Genomic DNA, 9,865 nt, shown 5'->3' with positions numbered 1-9,865 from the left:
TTTTTTACAGATCTTTTCCTGTAATTGATGTCTAGTCTCATAGCATTGTGGTCGGAAAAGTTACTTGATACAGGGCTTCCCTGGTGGCACAGTGGTTGAGAGTCCGCCTGCCGATGCAGGGGATGAGGGTTCGTGCCCCGGTCCGGGAAGATCCCACATGCCGCGGAGTGGCTAAGCCCGTGAGCCATGGCCGCTGGGCCTGCGCGTCCGGAGCCTGTGCTCTGCAACGGGAGAGGCCACAACAGTGAGAGGCCCACGTACCGCAAAAAAAAAAAAAAAAAAAAAAAAAGATACTTGATACAATTTCAATTTTCTTAAATTTACCAAGGCTTGATTTGTGACCCAAGATATGATCTATCCTGGAGAATGTTCCATGAGCACTTGAGAAAAATGTGTATTCTGTGTATTTTTGGATGGAATGTCCTATAAATATCAATTAAGTCCATCTTGTTTAATGTATCATTTAAAGCTTGTGTTTCCTTATTTATTTTCATTTTGGATGATCTGTCCATTGGTGAAAGTGGGGTGTTAAAGTCCCCTACTGTGAGTGTGTTACTGTCGATTTCCCCTTTTATGGCTGTTAGTATTTTGCCTTATGTCTTGAGGTGCTCCTGTGTTAGGTGCATAAATATTTACAATTGTTATATCTTCTTCTTGGATCGATCCCTTTATCATTATGTAGTGTCCTTCTTTGTCCCTTCTAATAGTCTTTATTTTAAAGTCTATTTTGTCTGATATAAGAATTGCTACTCCAGCTTTCTTTTGATTTCCATTTGCATGGAATATCTTTTTCCATCCCCTTACTTTCAATCTGTATGTGAGAGACAGGGATTTTTGAGGAAGAGAGAGATGGCTTTATTTTTCTGCCAGGCAGAAGGGAAGGCACAGCCGGCTAGTGCCTCAAGAACTGGGCACCCCCTCCTTGAGAATCAGGGAAGATTTTATATGTGGGGCTCTCGCAGTCTGGAGTATAGGATGAGGATCAAAGTAGTGAAGGTCTTGCATTTCTCCTTTCCTTTGCATTATTTCTAAACAGTCACAGTTGGCATCAGACCGCCCGGTAATTGGGGTCCAGCAGTCTGGTAATTGCATCCGTTTGCCTCTGGTTTACCGGCCGGTGACCTTGTTTCTGAAATGAAAAACTATAGGGGGTGGTTTGTTATGAGGGGCATATAGAATGTAAGTGCTGGACATAATAAGGTTAGGGAGTGAGAGGCAGGAGATGTAACTCACACAGAGTTAGGGGTGATGGGTGCCGAATGTAAATTACATAGTGTCAGGGAGTGAGGTTAGCTTTGTAAAGTACAAATCTAGTTACTACAAATGAGTGACAAAGTAAAACAAGGAGTGATGAACTCTTTCAGGCCAGGTTGTGTTTCTTCTCTAGCCTATTCGCTGTTCCCTTTGTTTTCCTTGTTCTCAGAGGAGGGAAAACTTCATTTCTATTTTTGCTGCGACAAGACTCTGGAGGAGCAGATGACAGTCACTGGCGCACAAGGAGGGTGGGAGCCTGGGAGACCCCAGTGTTACCGAGCAAAACGTGGGTCCGCTTGCCCGAGTGCAGTAAAGCCAGTCTACTGACACCGGGTGTGGTGAAGGAAAGTGCAGCTCTAATTGTACAAGTGCCAATACAAGGAGGCCAGGTGGCTTGTGCTCTGGAACCCCGAACTCCCTGAAGGATTTCAGCAAAGCAATTTTAAAGGCCAAGTGACGGAGGGGGGTCGCAGGGTACGTGATCAGCTGGTGCACAATTCTCTGGTTGATGGTGAGGTAACAGGCGGTTAACATTATAAATTCTTAGGCACCAGAAGCTCCGGGGCTACCTGTTCATGATCATCAAGTAGTTAATTCCTTCAACTTGGTGGTGGAGGAAGCATGCGTCAGACACTGTTATCTGGGTACTTCAGAGAGGACCTACAGCAGAGGACGTGGGGGAGGGCTCTGTCCTGGGAAGGCCCCGTAGGGTCCTGCTCGGTTACACCCGGTGCCTGGGCTCAGCAACCTGGGAAGGTGGGGCTGCTCCTGGCTGTGGGGAGCTGCGGGATCCCAGTCCTCTGAGGGGCCTGATAGCCCCCAAGGTAAGATGGGGGTGCAGTGGCTGGACAGAGGCATCTGGCCTTGGGGAGGGGTCCAGGCTGGAAATGTCACGGGAATCCTCCCAGGGAGGGAGAGGAAAGGCCAATGGGGGCAGGTAGGTCACAGCAGACTACGTGCAGGTGACTGCAGTCCTGGTGGAAGCAACTCAGAGCCAGAAAGGAGTGGCCGTCAGGGGCTCAGATCCATTCTCTTGTTCCTTTGTAAAACCGCTCTGTCAGAGTTTGAGACACCGCCAGGAGATGTCTGGGCCCAGTGCTGCCATGGCTTCATCAAAGGGGCCCAGGGGGAACACAGGACCACTGCAGGCCCCACCCATGTCCTCACTGGGAATGAACCCCATCGGGGCTCCTAGGCTCACAGACTTGAGGGAACCTCTGTCCTCAGGACCGGTCTTCCTCCTTCCTCTCACCTGCTGGTCAGAGGCCCAGGAACCCCCAACCTGGCTCCACCCCCAGGGCCTGGATTCTGGGACAGCTTAGGGGTAAGCAAGACCCTCATGCTCCTTTATCTGCCTGGGGGTGAGAATGTCTTAAATGCTGCAGTTGCCTGATTATGGAGGGCTGAGTGTTTCCAGCAGGTATGGGTGGAAAGATGGGGTGTGAAGTTCTTATGTCTGCAGGGTCTTCCCAGCGTGAAGATGTGTGTGTTTCCCCCGGCCAGTCAGCATCCTCCCAGGAAGCCCAGATCCAGGATTACGAGGGCAGAGGCTCTCCCCTTGCTTATCTGTAACTTCCCACGCCCACAGCAAGGAGCCTGGCTCCCACCATCTGCCATTTATCTGTGCATTGCTCCTTTCCAGGTTACATGTGCAGAGGTTTCAGAATTGTTAGCTACTACACCCTGGAAAGAACTTCGTAAAATAAAGCCCACTGTTTATATATGGTCCATTTAGCCTTTAGTCTACAGATTCCATTCATTTCCAAAGGTAACTTAGGTCAGCACCTTTTACTCCATCCCCTACAGTGAGTTGTTTCCATATACTTCTAACACAGTTAGAGTCTGTGACATTATGTATTCCATCCTGCAACACTCCTACATCCTAAATAACTAAATTTGAATAGATTATGATTGGCCCCTTGGGCTATGCACATCTGTTGGTTCACCCACAGTGGTGATGCTAATCACCCTTGTAGGAGTCCACATACTACAAGAGGCACCGTCGGAAGATTATATTGGGAGCCACTGTGTCTTGGGTGCTGTGGATGACCTGGATGTAGTTGAAACAGTGGGATTTCTGAATTCTAGTTTTCCACATTCAACCACCAACCACATACCTGTAGATTGATTCCTGGGTTCTCTGCTCTGTTGCTCTGGTCTGTGTGCCTGTTTTTGTGCCAATTCCACACTTTTTTGGGACTGTAGCTTCGTAATGAAGTGTGAAGTCATGGAGGGAGATGCCTCCAGCCCGTTCTCCTGCCTCAGGGTCGCTTTGGCTCTTTTGGGTCCTTTGTGGTTCCACACACAACTTAATATTGTTTGCTCTGTTTCTATGGAAAATGTCATTGGACGTTTGGTAGGGATTGCATCGAATGTGTACATTAATTTGGCTAGAATGCATATTTTTTTAATTAAAAAAATTGTGGGCCACACCATGTGGCATGCAGGATGCGGGATCTTAGTTCCCCAACCAGGGATCGAACCCGTGCCCCCTGCAGTGGGTGTGCAGAGTCCCAACCCCTGGACGGCCAGCGAAGTCCCACCTTAGAATGCATATTTTTACAATATTGTTTTTACCCATGAGCACGGGGTATCTTTCCATTTAGTTTTGTCCATTCAGTTTCCTTTATCAGTGTCTTCCAGTTTTCAGTCTGCAGGTCCTTCACGTCCTTGGTTAAATTTACTCCTAGTTATCTTTTTGGATGCAATTGTAAGTGGGATTCTTTAAATCCTTTTTCTGATGGTTCATTATCAGTGTATAGAATCACAAATGATTTTTGTGCATTGATTTTCTTTTTTTGTGTGTGTCCTGCAGCTTTACTGAATTCATTTTTTAGTTGTAACAGTTTTTTGGTGGTTGAATGTGGAAAACTAGATTCAGAAATCCCACTGTTTCATCTACATCTAGGTTATCCACAGCAACCAACACATAGTGGCTCCCAATATAATCTTCCTATGGTGCTTCTTGTAGTATGTGGACTCCTACAAGGGTGATTAGCATCACCACTGTGGGTGAACTGGATCTGGGTAGGGCTTGGACTCTATAACAGAGTTTGATGTCTGTATTTCTGGCGTGGTATGACATGGTTGTTTTGATAAGTACTTTATTTTCTAGTAAATTTCAAGTGTATAAAAAACTTTAAATAGCAGTGTAAAGTTTTCCACATTCACAAAATACTCCAGTTTGTTTTACCCTGCGAGAGTGGGAGGGCCACTCTCCCAGGGAACCAGCACATAACCCCATAATGAGGAATAATTATGGTTTCCACATTATAATCCTATCCACAGACCTGCTTCAACTTTCACCAGCTGCCTCAGCTTTGTGGAAATGTATTTTTCTATTCGAATCCAGTTTTCTTTTCTTGGAACCATCACTGGGGCTTTTCCTCACTTAAAAAACCTTGCTGGGTGTAAAGTGTACAAGATGAGCATGATCTGGGTGGTTTTTCTGTACGGCCTCTTTCAGTTAGGATGTTTTCAGTGTTTATCCACATTGTAACATTGATCATTATTTCATTCCTTTTTTCCATTGTGATTAAAAACACATAACATTTACCATTTAAACCATTTTTAAAAGCTTTTAAAAATTATTTTATTTTATTTTCTATTTTTTGGCTGTGTCAGGTCTTTGTTGCTTCATGCAGGCTTTCTCTAGCTGTGGCGAGCGGGGCTACTCTTCGTTGCCGTGTGCAGGCTTCTCATTGCGGTGACTTCTCTTGTTGCGGAGCATAGGCTCTAGGCTCACGGGTTTCAGTGGTTGTGGCACGAGGGCTCAGTAGCTATGGCTCGCAGGCTTAGTTGCTCTGTGGCATGCGGGATCTTCCAGGACCAGCGCTTGAACCCGTGTCCCCTGCATTGGCAGGTGGATTCTTAACCACTGTGCCACAAGGGAAGCCCCATTTAAACCATTTGTAAGTACACAGTTCTGTGGCATTAACTGCATTCACATTGTTGTAAAAATATCCTCACCATCCACCTCCAGAACTTTATTTTCCCCATGTGAAACCGTAGCCATTAAACACTAACTCACCTCAACCCCTGGCAACCTTATTCTACTTTGTCTTTGAGTTTGACTTATCTGGATACCTCATACTAGTGGAATCATAGAACGTTTGTCCTTTTTGTGTCTGGCTGGTTTCACTTAGCATAATGACTTCAAGGTTCATCCACATTGTAGCATGTGTGAGAATTACCTTAGTTTTAAAGGTTGAGTCATATTCCATTGTGTATGTACTACACTGTACTTATCCATTCATCTGTTGAAGGATGTGTTGTGTTGCTTCCACCCTTTGGCTATTGTGAATAATGTTGCTATGAATATGGGGTACAAATGTCTGTTCCAGTCCTTGCTTTCTAATATTCTGGGTGTACACCCTGGAGTGGAATCAAGGGACCACACATTTTCCATGTTTTTTAGGAGCCACCATACAGTTTTCCACAGCGGCTGTATAATTTTACTTTATTCCTTTGTATGACAGAATAATGTAGCTTATGGATCTACCTTATTTTGTTTATCCGTTTACCTGCTGATGGACATTTAAATCTTTTTTACCCTGGGCTATTGTGAACAGTGCTGCTGTGAATAATTGGTGTACAAGTTTTTGTTTGAACGCCTATTTTCCATTTTTTTGGTATATATCTAGGAGTGGAGTTGTTGAACCACATGGTAATCATATTTTATATTTTTGGGTAAATGGTAAAGGTTTGTACACATAGACTGCACCATTGTACATCTCCACAAGTAACTTTTAAGGGTTCCAATTTCTCTGCATTGTTGCCAACATTTGTTGTTTTTATTTATATATTTTAAAATTGATCTTAAAGTTTATTTTTATTCTAGTGTGTGTGAAGGGGCATCACACTGTGGCTTTCATTTGCGTTTCCATCATGACTACTGACGTTTGACACCTTTCCATGTCCTTGTTGACCGTTTGTATGTCTTGCCTGGAGAGCAGTCCGTGCAGCCATTTGTCTGTTTCAAAAATTTTATTGTTTGTCTTTTTGTTGATGAGTTGGAAAAGTCCTGGGTATATTCTAGGTAAAGAGTCTTATCAGATATAGAATGTGCCAATATTGTCTTCCATTCTGTGGGCTGTCTTTTTACTTTCTGGATAGCCTCTTTTGATGCACAAAGGTTTGTAATTTTGAGGAAAGCCTATTTATCTAATTTTTTCTTTCATTTCTTATGCTTTACTGTCAAATCTAAGAAACCATTGCTAAATTCGTGGTCAGGAAGATTTAATTCCTTGGTTTATTTGAGAGTTCATACAGTCGTCCCTCGGTACCCACTAGGCCAGGCTTTATGTCTGGGGTTGAGTCAGTGTGAGGGTTCAGGGGTCACGGTTTAGGGTTATGGGTCATTGTTGGAGAGTCCTGGTAGAGGGTCGTGGTTAAAGGGTCGGGGATTAGAGTTTAGGGGTCAGTGGTGAGGGTCTAGGGGTCTGGGGGGAGGGTTGTTAGGGGGTTATGGTTAGAGGTTAGGGTTCTTAGGGTAAAGGTTAGAGTTAGGTTTAAGCACAATTGGCCCTCATTGCCCTCCCCTCTCTTTCTCTCTGAAGCCTCCAGAATGGATAGGACTTGCCCAGGGTCAAACAGGAGTCAGGGAGCTGAGGTCAATAACTGTTTTTCTGGCCTCCCTTCCCCCAGTCCTGGGCTCTGAGAGAAGAATGAAATGTCTGTTCTTGTCTCGGACTGTTTCTTATCCAACTCAACCTCTGTCAAGGATTGGGGAGGGTGTCAGAAGTCATGCATGGTTAGCTTCTGCCCTCCTACCTGGGAAGGGTGATGCTGGCCCTACTCTGTCTGGGCAGCCCCAGGTTCCAGCAAAGCCAAGACAGGAGGGCACTCAGCGGACACGTGTGGATTTATACAGGACCGGGTGCAGTGACCTGCCAGCCCCCAGATGCTGCCTTCTTAAGGGCTGGTGGGGCCCTCCTGGCCCTGGAGGCATTCTTTGTTCCATCTGAGTGGGCATGAATAGATGATCAAGCCTCAGGCAGGACAGCCTTTGACCTCTGACTATGCAGGCAGGCATCTGTGGTCCTCTAGCTCAGTCCAGCCTGGGCATTGTCAGGCCCTCATGTACAGTTACGGAGCTGACCATGATGCTGGGCAATTCAAGAGCTACCTGGGCAGTGTAGACATTCCTTTGAGAAGTTTCAACTACCAACATGCATGTGGCTGAGAAAAAGGCCTCCCGCTCACAGCCTCATAGGCTGCCAAGAGAAGTAATAATCCTCTAAACATTGGAGTGTGTCCCTGACACAACACCCATACAGCAGACCATGGCCCTGCAATCCTTTGTCCTTTCAGTCGTTAGAAACTTTTGACATGCATATTCATTAAGAATCAAAGATATGGGAGCACCTGGACCTCCCAGTGGGAGGTTTACACTGACTGACACTGCCATTGTCTTGGAGAGCCATATGCATCCGTGTGGCCTCTGGAAGCCTGCCAATTATGGGTTCCACAGCAAGGAATAATTCTTGAGCCTCCCGTTACTTCATTGCACAAGAGTTTCCTTACCACCCTAGCATTTGGTTTCTTCCCTTAGAAAAGGAGAGAGAAGAAACTGGAAAAGGAGCAGTATTGTTTTTCAGGGATGGGTAGTTAATATGGCCAGGGAGGTGGCATAACTCAAGGGCTCCCACCTCTCAGGGGCAGGAATGAGGTCTGTGGGTCTTCTGAGGGCACATGGGCTGTTCTGGGCCAGCCTCTGAGATGTGAGGGCCTGATGCCCAAGGAGAGAGACTTGAGTTTACCACCACCAATGATCCTGACTTTTCAGCAAGTGAAAGAACTTCTTGCAGTCTTGGGAGGGACAGTAAGAGCACTGGATGAGTAGCTGCAGCCCCTGACCCTAAGTGAACCCCTTTCTTCCTTTTGTGTCAGATTCTGTGCTGTGCAGTGAGCTGTCATTGACTTAGAATCTGTTGCTTTCTCCCAGCGAACATCTGTTCTCAGGCCCGAGTGCCTCAGTTTTCCTTTGGGAATTACATCTCACCTGCTTCCAGTCCAAACAGTTGCAGAACGATGACCCCATGTTCCACCCAGCTCGAAGAAGGGTTTACAACCCACATGTAGCCAGTCCCATTTTCCATCTTCTGGTGTTGGGTCAAGGATGAGAATGCAACCGAAGCCAGATCAAAGGCATTTAAAACCATGACTTTTTGGAAGCCAAGAAAAGGAGAAACTCTTTCTCGGAAAATGGATGGTGAGTTGTTGTCAGCCTAGAACTGCTGTTGGCCCAAGGGCAGGGAGAGAGCCTGTGCCTGTGAATGGGGTCCCCCAAAGGCACTGAGCGGGACAAAGGTTTGGAGAGAAGCAAGATCACACTGAGACAGTGTGAGCCGCTGGACCTGCCAGGTCCAAACCCATTCTTCAACTTGTCACTTGCAAGTATTAATGTATTTCTACCCTTACAATAAATACTAATTTATTTTACTTCCGTAAGTGTGTCCAGTCGCTGGGAAAAGAAAAAGTCCTGGTTGATACATCTGAATCAATAATCCCTGACCCTTGCTCAGGTGTCCTCACTGGGTAGGCGTGGCTGGGGGAGGTGAAGACACTGGGTGGGGTCATGTACTAGGGGAGCTGCCAGACATCTCTGTCCCTGCTCCTTCCCTGTCCCAGGAGAGGGAAACCCTGGAACAGTGATAGGATAACCAGTAGGGGAAGAGGTTCCTCAGTGATTAATTGGCCTTTTTGTGTTTTCCTTAATTTAGGGACCATTTTGGTAATGTGTTTTTACAAAGAAATCCCCCTTTTCCTCTAGGTTTCCAGTTTGTTACAGTAGGTTTCTCTTATTTGACATATACTTTTTCCTGTCTAATTTTCTACAGAATCATGACAAATAATGAACAAATACTGATACTTTACTATTAACTGAAGTCCCTATTCACTTTCCCTTTGTTATACCTTTCCTTGTTCCAGGGTCTCAAAGGACATGGGGTCATCATGTCTGTTTAGTCTCTTCTGGGCTTTGACAGTTGCTCAGACTCTCCTTGTTTCCATGACCTTGACAGTGTGGAGGAGGACTGGTCAGGTATTTTATAGACTGCCGGGCACTGGGATTTGCTTGGTGTTTTTGTCGTGGTTAGACTTGGCTTTGAAAAAGCAGATCACAGAGGTGAAGTGCTTCCTCTTCACTATATATCAAGAGGACAGGCTCTTAAGGAAACTTCTCACTTATATTCTTAACTTTGGTCACCTAGCTGAAGTAGTGTTTGTCAAGTTTTCCCACAGGGTTAATTTTTTTCCCATGTCCATCCTGTGTGTGTTATTTAGGAGGAAGTCATAATGCAGAAGCCCCACTTGAGGAGAGAGGGGTTAGCTTCACATCCTTGATGGACAGCTGAGTGTCTATATGAATTGTTTAGAAGCTTTGTGCATAGGAGATTTCTATTTAACACCATTCATCGAAAACTATGTAATTTATTTTTACCAGTTTGGACACGTGAATGATTACTGTAAACTTTTGGTTATAATCCAGCACTACATTATTAGACTGCTTAGTTCATTCTTGCTTTGGCTGTTGAGAGCTTTTTCCATTTGCTCCTGTTTTCATTTTACATAATTTTTCTTTTGTGGGTTTTTAAAATTTTGGGTACTT

The sequence above is a fragment of the Mesoplodon bidens genome (assembly GCF_964165515.1).
Source record: "Mesoplodon bidens genome assembly, chromosome: 13".
NCBI lineage: Eukaryota > Metazoa > Chordata > Mammalia > Artiodactyla > Ziphiidae > Mesoplodon > Mesoplodon bidens.
Note: the sequence above shows the minus strand (reverse complement) of the source record.